At 33.3% G+C, this 12,459-nt stretch overlaps 1 pseudogene; it reads left to right on the top strand.

Annotated features, from left to right (window-relative positions):
* The first annotated feature begins 2,252 nt into the window (after positions 1-2,252).
* LOC145089669 (putative mitochondrial protein AtMg00860 pseudogene) lies at positions 2,253-2,687 on the top strand (annotated as a pseudogene).
* The last annotated feature ends 9,772 nt before the right edge of the window (positions 2,688-12,459 follow it).

Consider the following 12,459-nt stretch of genomic DNA (forward strand, 5'->3'; position numbering starts at 1 on the left):
TGGCAATAGAATGTTGCCTCGAAGATACAACCGACGCAAGAACAAAGAGACATCACCACTGTCGCCGCCTCCACCACAAGTGGATTCGTCCACATTCCAGGCGGCAGCTTCAGCCGTAGTCACTACTGCTCTGGGATATATCAACAACAATGGTGCAAATGGAGGCGGAAGCAGAAACAAAACGCGCAATTCCAGCCATATGGTTAATCAAGTGCTTCAGCAAGCATGCACATATAACTACTTCACAAACGGAAAGCCAAGACCATTCAATGGAAGTGGAGGTGTTATAGCTCTAACTCGATGGTTTGAGAAGACGGAGTTAGTCTTCGATATTTGTGGCTGCCTGGAGGAAAGCAAAGTTAAATTCGCATCCTGTACTTTTTCCGATAGAGCCCTTTCCTGGTGGAATGGCCACATAAGGGCTCTAACACTCTTAGTGGCGAACTCATTGACTTGAGAGGACCTCAAAAACATGATGCTTGATGAGTACTACCCTAGGGGTGAGGTACAGAAACTCGAACAGGAGTTATGGAATCTCACCATGAAGGGCTCCGATATTGAAGCTTACACTGCCAGATTCAGCGACCTAGCAATTCTATGTCCAGGGATGATCACTTTTGAAAGCAATAAGGTAGAACGATTCATTTGGGGACTATCTCCCCCAATTCAAGGGAATGTGATTGCAGAAAACCCAATAACATTCGACAGTGCCAAGCGTCTTGCCCAAAAGCTTATTAACCATGGGGTGCAAAAGGGCGTCATGACTCCCGAAACTGATCAGAAAAAGGGGAATGATCACAAGAGAAATTCTGGAAACAAAAGAAAAGGCAACAAAATCAGGAGTCCACAAAAAAGCAACAAATTGTGGTGATTCATGCCGCTACCACTCCTGCCACACCAGCACCTACCAAGCCATATGCGGGTAATCTCCCGAAATGTGATAAATGAAACTTTCATCATAACGGTGCATGTCGAGAGATACACTGTACTAACTACAATAGGAAGGGGCACACCGCCCGATATTGCAGGATGCCAACAAAACATACCAATCAACCTACCAATGCTAGTGTAATTCAAGCATGTTATGGGTGTAGAGAAACTGGTCACTACAAAAGAAATTGTCCAAAGGCCAACAACAAGAACACAGGGGGAACGGGAAGAGTCCTAGCAATAGGACATGAAGAGGCAGTGAAGGATACCGCAGTAGTCACTGGTACGTTCCTCCTCAAAAAAATTTATGCATGCATTTTAATTTATAATGGGGCAGAAATAAGCTTTGTAAGTCATAAGTTTAAACACCTACTCAACCAAAATCCTCAAGCATTAAAAAACATTTACCGTTGAAATGGCTAATGGAAAAACATAAACAACCAACGATGTATTCATAGGGTGCACACAAACTTTAAATAACCACTCCTTTCCAATCGACTTAATGTCAGTTACTATTAGGAGTTTTGATGTGATCATTGGAATGGACAGGTTAAGCCCCCACTGTGCCGATATTATGTGCTACAAGAAGGTCGTTCGCCTTCACCTAGCCAACAATGAAACCCTAGTTATATATGTGGTTGAAAAAAAAGAAAGAAGAAAAGAGCATTAAAGACATTCCGGAGGGGTGGGATTTTCCCGACGTGTTTCCCGAAGACCTTTCGGGAATACCTCCTGAACGACAAGTCGAATTTCGGATCGACTTGATACCTGGAGCCACACCAATCACCAAGTCGCCATATAGATTAGCTCCTGTAGAGATGCAATAGCTTTCTAGTCGATTAAGTGAATTACTAGACATGGGGTTTATAAGGCCAAGCTTCTCACCCTGGGGAGCTCCGGTCCTATTCGTGAAGAAGAAGGATGGGACATTTCGTATATGCATGGGTTACCGCGAACTCAACAAGCTCACCGTCAAGAATCAATACCCTCTTCCTCGGATCGACGATCTATTTGACCAGCTTCAAGGAGAAAGTTACTTTTCAAAGATAGATTTAAGGTTTGGGTACCACCAACTACAGGTCCTAGAAGAAGACATCCCCAAGATTGCATTCCGAACCTGCTATGGTCACTATGAATTTGTAGTGATGCCCTTCGGACTGACAAATGCGCATGCAACATTTATGGATCTGATAAACCGAGTTTGCCGAACCTACCTCGACAACTTCGTGATTGTTTTTATCGATGATATACTCGTCTATTCACGAAGTAAAGAAGAACACAGTCAACATCTGTGGCAGGTTCTGAAAACATTAAGGGCGAAGATGTTGTATGCAAATTTCTCCAAATGCGAGTTTTGGATTCAAAGGGTGGGTTTTCTAGGCCATGTGGTTAGTGAGGAGGGAATATATGTGGACCCTTCCAAGGTCAAAGCAATTGAAGGTTTGCCAACCCCAAGAACCCCAATAGAGATCAGGCAATTCTTAGGCCTTTTTGGTTACTACAGGAGGTTCATACAAAATTTCTCTAAGACCGCCAAGCCGTTCACCGCCTTAACTCAAAAGGGTGTACCCTTTATCTGGGAAAAGAAACAAGAGGCTGCTTTCCAAACCTTGAAACAAGCTCTATGCAGCGCCCCTATCTTGTCTCTCCCAGAAGGGACAGAAGACTTTGTGGTTTATTTTGATGCATCCAATCAAGGATTAGGCTGTGTACTCATGCAACGAGAAAGGTCACAGCCTATGCGTCAAGGCAACTAAAGAACCATGAGGTGAACTACACCACACATGACTTGGAGTTGGGAGCAATCGTGTTTGTGCTAAAGATTTGGAGGCACTATCTCTACGGTACAAAGTGCACCATTTTTACAGATCACAAAATCCTCCAACATATCCTAAACCAAAAAGAGCTAAATATGAGGCAGCGGTGATGGTTCGAGTTGCTGAACGATTACAAGTGCGAGATCTAGTACCATCCGGGCAAAGCCAATGTGGTGGTTGATGCCTTAAGCCATAAAGAGTACTCGGGTTGCTGGGTAAGAACGCTAACAATGACCATCCATTCCCACTTATCTTCACAAATCAAGGAGGCTCAACTGGAAGCCTTGAAACCGGAAAAAACTGTAAATGAATCCTTGCGGGGGATGGACAAGAACCTTACAATCAAAGAGGACGGAGTCTACTACCTCATGGATCAAATTTGGACCCCAAAATTTTGGTGGGTTCAGAGACATGGTTATGAATGAAGCCCACAAGACAAAGTACTCCGTCCATCTAGGTTCGGATAAAATGTACCTGGATCTCAAGCAACATTATTGGTGGCCGAATAGGAAAGCCAAAATTGCTACCTACGTAAGCAAGTGCTTGACTTGCGCCAAAGTTAAGGTAGAGGATCAGAAGCCCTTGGGTCTATTACAACAGCCAGAAATACTTGAGTGGAAGTGGGAATAGATAACAATGGATTTCATAACCAAGTTGCCCAAGTCAACGGGTGGACTAGACACTATTTGGGTGATCATCAACCGATTAACCAAATCCGCCCACTTCCTGCCAATAAAGAAAACTGATAAAATGGAGAAGTTAACTATGACTTATATGAAAGAGATCGTGAGGTTGCACTGCGTGCCAATATCTATTATCTCTGACAGGCATAGTAGATTTACCTCTCGTTTTGGCAGTCACTTCATAGGTCATTAGGAACTCGGCTCGATATGAGTACTGCTTACCATCCCCAAACAGATGGACAGAGTGAGAGGACCATCCATAAATTGGAAGATATGCTAAGAGCCTATGTGATAGACTTTGGTAAGGCATAGGATACTCACTTGCCACTAATTGATTTCTCATATAACAATAGCTATCACGCAAGCATCAAGGTTACTCCTTTTGAGGCTATATACGGACGTAAATACAGATCACCTCTCTGTTGGGCTGAGGTAGGGGATACACAACTGGCAAAAGAGCGAGTACCAAATAGCACACTCACCAGGCCCGAGATTACCAGGGAAACAACTGAGAAGATTGTTTAGATTAGGGAACGACTAAAGGCGTCTAGAGACCAACAAAAGAGCTACGCAGACAGACGACGGAAGCCCTTGGAATTTCAAGTTGGTGATCGCGTACTGCTAAAGGTCTCTCCCTGGAAAGGGATGATACGCTTTGGAAGGAAGGGAAAATTGAATCCAAGATACATCGAACCATTTGAGATCCTTGCCAGGACCGATCTGGTGGCTCACAAGCTGCAGTTACCATTAGAGCTTAGCAATGTACACCCTATTTTCCATGTGTCTAATCTAAAGAAATGCCTATCTGACAAAACTCTTGTTGTCCCTCTTGATGATATTAGGTAAATAAAAACCTTCATTTCGTCGAGCAGCCTGTAAAAATAATGGATAGAAAGGTAGAAATAATATATTGAGGCAAATAAAATCTTCAATGGGTCAAATTAAGCCGAAAAGCCCATAACCACATGAAAAAAAAAACCGAAAACCCTCTCTTAATGGGCCATTAAGACCGAAAACCCCCTTGGGTATCCCACTATGTCAGAAAACCTTGTGAGGTTTCGGTTGGGGATTTAGACAAAAAAAAGGACAGGAAAAAGAAAAAGAATTAATGCTGACACCTCATGATTTTGCATCCTTTTGTCTAGCAAATAACCATGCATGGCAAGTGTTTAACCATCAACCTCCCATGTGAGACACCTTAGTACCCATCATGTATCAACACAAAGCCCATATGTTCCCTCCTTAATAACTTGCGGCTGAAGATATACACACACACCAAACACTTCTTCAATCACTTTACTCGTAAGCATTCCTCTCACCCAGCTCCTCCTTAAATCATGAGCCATCTTCAAGAAGTGATACTTCTTCAAGTGGTTCTAGGAATTTTTGGTAAGTTTCTTGTAAACCTCTAGTGTTTTATACATCTTTAAGTTAAGAACTCCATGTTTATACACACATTTTCATGTGTAGTTTTTTGGAAAACTTGATTTTCGAGAAGCTCTTCAAGTTTATACAAGTCTAGGCTCGACATTTCTCCTCGTTTCCTTCCTACAACTCACGAAATTATCAAGGTGAGCTTCATACCCCCCATGTTTTTCGTGTTTTTCATGCTTTTCGGGGGGGGGGGGGGGGGGGGGAATACAAGTCGAATTTCGTTTACCCATTGGATATTTGCATGCACCAACTTGTTTATGGAATGATTTGTACATTTGATTTCGAAAACTTCATGCTTACACACTTAAAAATCGTGTTTCATAAACTTGTTATAAGTTAAAATGTGTTTGTCCATTGGACAAATTCATGTACTATGATTATGTGTTGAACATGGAACATATTCTTTTATAAAAAGGTTAATATCATTTGTTAACTACATAAAAATTTTGACACATGTGTTTGTTATCATTTTGTCACATAAAAATCGTGAATGACTAGAGTTGACCCAAAATAAAAATATTTTATGTTATAAATTTACAAACCGGTAAAAAGGTATTAAACAAAGCTACAAAGTTTGATATTTTTATTTTACAAATAATTTATTAATAAAATAGTCGTAGATTTGTCATCACTATTTTCGGATGGTTTAAAAACCCAACAAAAACAATGTTATGTTTGCTACTAGACATAACTATTATTAACTACTTATATAAAGTTTTATAACTAGTTTTCGCAAAAGAGATTACAAGACAAACTGTTGATAGAATAATTTATGTGTCACAGAACACGGGTCTTAAAACAAGTATCATGAAACTGTTAAAACGTGTGTCATAAACTGCATATCATGTAACATGTAAAACGCGCGTCATAAAACACCTGTCATGAATTTACACTAGTGAAGTCATTTCATTATATAATAAAAGGGAGTCGAAGTTCGCGTAAATCTGTTAATGCTCTAGTGAGACACTATCTTCACCGTACCTATCTAGCGTACACTATAAGTCTTGTGTTATAGCGAGAGTCTCCTCGAGGGGGGAGCGGGGTAATTGTGTATTTTGTGATACATACTCGAGTACAGAAATTGAAGATCAAAGCACATTATTGAGGTGTCATCTCTTTTACTATGGTTATAAATATTGATTTTTTAACAGCAAAAGTTATAACCTTGATACTTTTAAAATATTTTTGTTAAACTTCATTTTACTCTGATTAAATGACATCATAATTTTCCAATGACAAAACTTTATAGTGTTTTGAAAATGTGGGTGTTACAATAAGATAGTCATTTATCACCAATATTAATATCTTTTGACATGTAGTGAACCAAGACATTGCTATTTGGGATATCATTTATAATTGAAACGGTAAACTCAAGAAGATAGACACAAGCGAGTGTTATGCTAAAAAAAAAAAGAACGATACAAAGTTTGTGACACACAAAACGTTTTTCATCAGGTACATGATGATATTGGTTTGTTTGAGAAAAATATGCACACAACCTTTCTAAATAAAGAAAAATATTAACCTCTAGTTAATGGTATTTGTAACATAGTGTGGAAAGTTATTGAATTGTTATTTAATATATCAGATGACAAAAAAATGGCTATAATATATATCCATAGTAAATATCGATAAATATGTTTATAACAAAATAGTCATCCACGCCTAAAAACATTAACGCCTCGTCAATGGACGGTTAGATTTGAAAAATAACAATATTAAACTCCAATATCAAAGGAAATAAAACCGAAGATAGTGTTATGTTTGTTTTTAACTTAACAGTTAATATAGAGTTATAGTATATGAAATTCAAGGCTGGTCCAAACATTTATTAATTCTAAGATCATATAAGTCATATAATCAATTCCAAAAAAACTGCATAGGTCTCTGTAGTCGTTCATCAGCTTCCAAATTGAAATCAGCCACTTAAATGTCATTGTCATTTAAGAGCTGATTCCAATTTGGTAGTTGATAAACAGCTACAAAATTTCTAACGCTGGTTTTCAATCTATTCAATTTTTTTGGAATAGATATTTGACTTCATAAGATCTGATAACCAACAAATATTCAAACTAAATACTAAAATAAGATAATTTGAAATTTTTAATAATAAAAAGTTCAAGAAACAATATTGTAATATAAAAGTTATTAAAAATAAAATATTCAAATAAAATAATTTATAGATATAATGTTTTAATAATAAAAAAAGTTAAGATATAATATTTTAATATAAAAAATAATGTGTTTAACTATTTATAGTTATACCTTAATTATGCCATTCAATATCTATAAATTTACAAAAAGATTATACGCCTACGTATTGAAATTTTCTTTTTATTTTTACTTTTTCTTTCTTTTCATTTTAAGCAATGTAAAATTTTTGTCTCTGAATAAAACATACCTTATCTTTCACTAATAAAATCTTAAATATGATGTCCTTTTGTATAAGATAAATAAATATAAAGTACATTACATAAAACAAACAAATAGAAAGATATGTTACTATTTTGCATAAAAGTACATCGCTAAAATTGAAAATTTACATAAAATAAGCTTTATTTTATCTATATCTAACCATCGATCTATCATATTTATTTTGTATAGTGATATGAATAACCAATTTTTAGTCGTCTCACAGATAATATTTGACAAGAAAGCATGTAAGCAAGAAAATTACATATCTTTACATTCTTAGATGTCCATAACTCTAAGATTTACCTTTTTTGGGTTGATTGACTTTAAAACCCAACGAACATGTTGCAGTCTCTCTAGCTTTTTGTAAGGATTTGCTGTTTCAACCATTTACTTGTTCAAAAAAAAGTTCTCTCTTTTGACATAATAAGAAAACAATTAAAGGTGTCGACATGTAGTCGTAATCAATGTGCATAGTATAGAATTTTTTTAATTGGCAAATCGAGAACCTTAGAAATGTTATTTCATATATTGATAACTTAAATACAACTCATCTATAGTCTAGTTCTGGGTCTCCAATCATACTGATGACCCCAACTTTTCTTGTTGAAATCATACAAGTAAAATCCATCTTCTTGGATTAACCAGTTACAAGGGTTGTTATCCCCTAAATCTAAGTCGCATATATCCATCATCGTTTTGTTGTAAACGTCAAAAACTTGTTCTTTTGACTCCCAATAAAAATGACAAAAGTAGAGGGTGGTTTCCCAGTGATTCGAACAAAACTTCCATTGGAATTGTTGATTAAAAGATAGTTGCTTATCACCAATATCGTCGTTTTTTGACTTGCAGTGAACCAAAGCATTGCTATTTTTGATATTGTTCGCAATTGTAACGATATACCCAGGCCCATAAACACAAGCAAGTGTTAGATTGGAAAGGAACAATATAATGTATGTAAAATAAAAAATACTTTTTATGAGGTGCATAATGATATTGATTGTGGTTGAGGTGATAAAGCATACAATGTTCTTAAATAGACAAAATATGACTCCATAACTAATGATATTGGTTAATAAAAGTTCAAGGTTTGACTATACCATTAAGTAATAAATAAAAGAAAACTTACTTCTACTAAATATCCATAAATATTGTTAACTTTTTAAATACTTATAATGACTTTTTAAAAGCATCTACAACGTTACAACGTGAGAACTATTTCAACAACTTCTTTAATGAAAAAAAAAAACTTTAGATAAAGAAACTAGTTATATCTTCATAATAAGATAGTTTTTTTCAATTTGTTTATTTATTTATTTTTATGTAAGTTTTCTACGTATAATTAGTTAAAAATTTATGAAACTTTTCACAATTATTGAAAAAATATATTGTTAATCTATAAGATTTTTGAATTTGTTTTGGTTTGAAAAAACACATTTATATCTCTTTTTAATTTCAAAAGTTTTTTATTTTAAAAAAAATCTTAAAAACTCATATTATAAATGCTCTAAGCAATTATAATTACATGCATCGTAGTCTTGTCTTGTGATAAAGTAAGATTTATAAAGGATGCCTAGTTCAAAGTAAGTTGAATAAATGTATAGTAATCATTTAAGAAATGTATGTAAATCCAGAACGAAGAGTAGAAATCAGTTTTGTGGCACTATCACATGTCGGGGTATAGGATACGTACTAGAGTTACTTGATAAGTTGGATATTGGGTAGTTACATTTAGTGGTGTGAGATTGGAACGGAGAGGAGTGTTTTGTTTTTCATGCCACTATCATGAGCCCGAGAGTGGCTTCCGTATAAGTCATATGTTGGATTAAGATGATGACCACTAACCATTTTAGAAAGTTTGGTGGAACACTAGCAGGGTGATTACATGTAGGTGTTAATGAATCATATTATTTAGGAGTATGGATTATATGTGCATTTGAGTACTCCATTCTCTACATTGTTGTCTTTTATGAATTATATTGGTCAAGGAATACACTAGCTATGTAGTTGAACAATTTCTTTAAATGGTTCTGCAAGTAAGATTATTCTTCAATGTGATCGTTGATTTGGATTCGTGAGAATCAACTAAGCGGAGTATGTGTGGGTACCTTGTTTTATAGATTTATTTTTTGGAAATATTTGGTTTTGTAGGTTTAATGATTATGGATTATTATCATAATGACTTTATGGGATTGAAAATACTATGTATCTTATCATATTTCCCAACCTGACTCACTCAATTTATATGCATCATAGGTGGCAATGTTAATTCCGTTGGAGACTTTAATAGGATGTTGAGTGATTAAAGAGAAGACATGCAGTAGTATCTGGGACCGTTAGATCATTGCATTGTAACTATGTTGTGTATTAATTATAACATCCTTAGAGTTTTACTATTTTTGAAACAAATATATGTACTAAAAATATTTTAATGTACTGGGATTTTCCGCAAATAAGGATGTTATGGGTTTTCAGGCATAAAGAAAAACTTTTATTTGGTTCTAGAAAATTGGGGATGTCACATATTGCTTTCTACATTTGGAAAAAGTTCATTGTGTTTAACAATTATAGTTATTGTAGAAGATTATGAGTAAAAAATATTAGATTTCCTTATATGTGCAAATTGATAGATTATGCTCTAAATATGAGATATCTTGTACTTCATCTTTTATGGATGTATGTATAGTTCGCATAACTATTTATAGTAAGTTCCTAAGAATTTAAGTAATGGGATTGGAAAGAGATTTATTAATTAGACTATACAGTGACAACCAATGGTTCTTCATGGCGAGTCTACGTGATGAGAACCACCTACTATTTATTAATGAACCTATATGGTGAGAACCAATGGGATTTCGTGGAGATCCCATATGTCAAGAACCAAATGTTGTTACCTATTAGCCAAAAAAGCAAGAACCATCATTGCAAGTAGTCTTATGTATTTGAAAATCTTGTAGATTGTTTGAGTAGTTCAGTAATAAGTTTAATTACTTCTATTGTAAATACATGATTTAAATCACTTTATTAAGTTAAAAACCATGTAGCCTATGAGTTGATGGACTTACGTATTTTGTGCTACGTACTCGAGTACGGAAATTGAAGTTCAAAAGCACACCACTAGAGAAAGACTCTAAGGAGCTTAGAGAAGGTTGTGAGGTGTCATTTCTTTTACTATGGTTACAAATATTGATTTTGTAGCACCAAAAGTTGTAACCCTAATACTTTTAAAATATTTTTGTTAAACTTCATGTTACTCTGATTAAATGACATCATAATTTTCCAACGACAAAACTTTATAGTGTTTTGAAAATGTGGGTGTTATAACAATATTGTCATTTATCACCAATATTAATATCTTTTGACATGTAGTGAACCAAGACATTGCTATTTGGGATATCATTTACAATTGAAACTATAAATTCAAGTAGATAGACACAAGCGAGCGTTATGCTAAAAAAAGAACGATACAAAGTATGTGAAACACAAAATGTTTTTCATCGAGTACATGATGATATTAGTTTGTTTGAGAAAATATGTGCACAACCTTTCTAAATAATGAAAAATATTAATCTTTAGTTAATGATATTTTTAACATAGTGTGTAATGTTATTGAAATGCTATTTAATATATTAGATGACACAAACAAAAAATTGGCTATCATAAATATCCATAGTAAATATAGATAAACTAGGCGAATGCCCGCGCGTTGCGCATAAGCAACTATATAGCTTACATTTTTACAAATATATGTTTTTTTAAATAAAACAATAATATTGTTAAATTTGATATAATAATTTTATACTACGTTGATATAATATAGTGATTATTTTAAAATTATATGATAATATATACATCTATTAAAATTGCATAATCTTAATATTTTGAATGACATCTACCCACAGGTTGCTCATGAATAAAATTAAATATAATATATGGTTTAATGTTATTTATAGTTTTTTTTATTATTAATTAATTTTTTTAAAATTTATTTGTTTTACTTTTTAATTTCTGTCATTGTAATTATTTAAAACATCAAACAAATTTTATTTTATTTTAAAGGTAACAATATAATCATTTAAATAGAGTTATTTTTAACTATTATTATTATAAGTTATTTTAAGATACTTATTTGAAAACTTTTAACGATTATTAAAAATCCTTAGGAAATATTTTAGTTAAATTGATATTACAATTTAATATTCTTTGGGTTTTTTGCATTTAGCACTATAATTTATTACTTTTAACTATTCACAAAATATTCTTTGGGTTTTTTAAGTGGAACTAAAATTTATATCGAAGTTGATCCTGTAATGTTATATTTAAATTAAAACTTCAAGTATTTTGTCCAAACCTTTCAAAAGTTGTAGCTTTAAACTGATAATGGTTGACATACAACAACATATTAAATATAATAAATTAAGTATAATATGTTAAAAGTTAAAGACATAACTTTATAATTAGAAGTAAAAAATATTATTTTAATATTGAAATTTAGTTTATTTATGATTACACTTTAGGTTTGATACTTATTTAACCTTATTACCCAACATATAATCATTATCAGAAAGTCACTATAATTTATCACTTTTAATTATCTACAAAGCTGTTTTTCGGTTGTTTAAGTTGAATTGAAATTTATATTTAAGTTGATCATGTAAGGATATATTTAAATTAACAGTTTAAGTATTTTATACAAATTGTTCAAACAATAATATATTAGACCTAATAAATTAAGTATAATATGTTAAAAGTTAAAAACATAACTTTATAAGTAGAAGAAAATATATTTTTTTAATATTGAGATTTAGTTTATATATGATTATACTTTAGGTTTTATATTTATTTAACCTTATTAACCAAGTTATAATCATTATTAAAGAGAAACTGAAAAGTCATGGGAGTTCAAATGAATGTGGTGAAAGGAAAAATGAATGGGAGTTTCAAATGAATGTGGTGAAAGGAAAAATGCTTCTTTTATAAGTATACAATGATATGTTTATAACAAAATAGTCATCCATGCCTAAAAACGTTAATGCCTCGTCAATGGACAATTAGATGTGAAAAATAACAATATTAAACTCCAATATAAAACCGAAGATAATGGTATGTTTTTTTTAACTTAACAGTTAATATAGAGTTATAGTATATGAAATTCAAGGTTGATCCAAACATTTATTAATTCT

Source organism: Lactuca serriola, chromosome 2, assembly GCF_051521515.1.
Source record: "Lactuca serriola cultivar US96UC23 chromosome 2, Lser_US96UC23_V15, whole genome shotgun sequence".
In the NCBI taxonomy this organism is placed as follows: domain Eukaryota; kingdom Viridiplantae; phylum Streptophyta; class Magnoliopsida; order Asterales; family Asteraceae; genus Lactuca; species Lactuca serriola.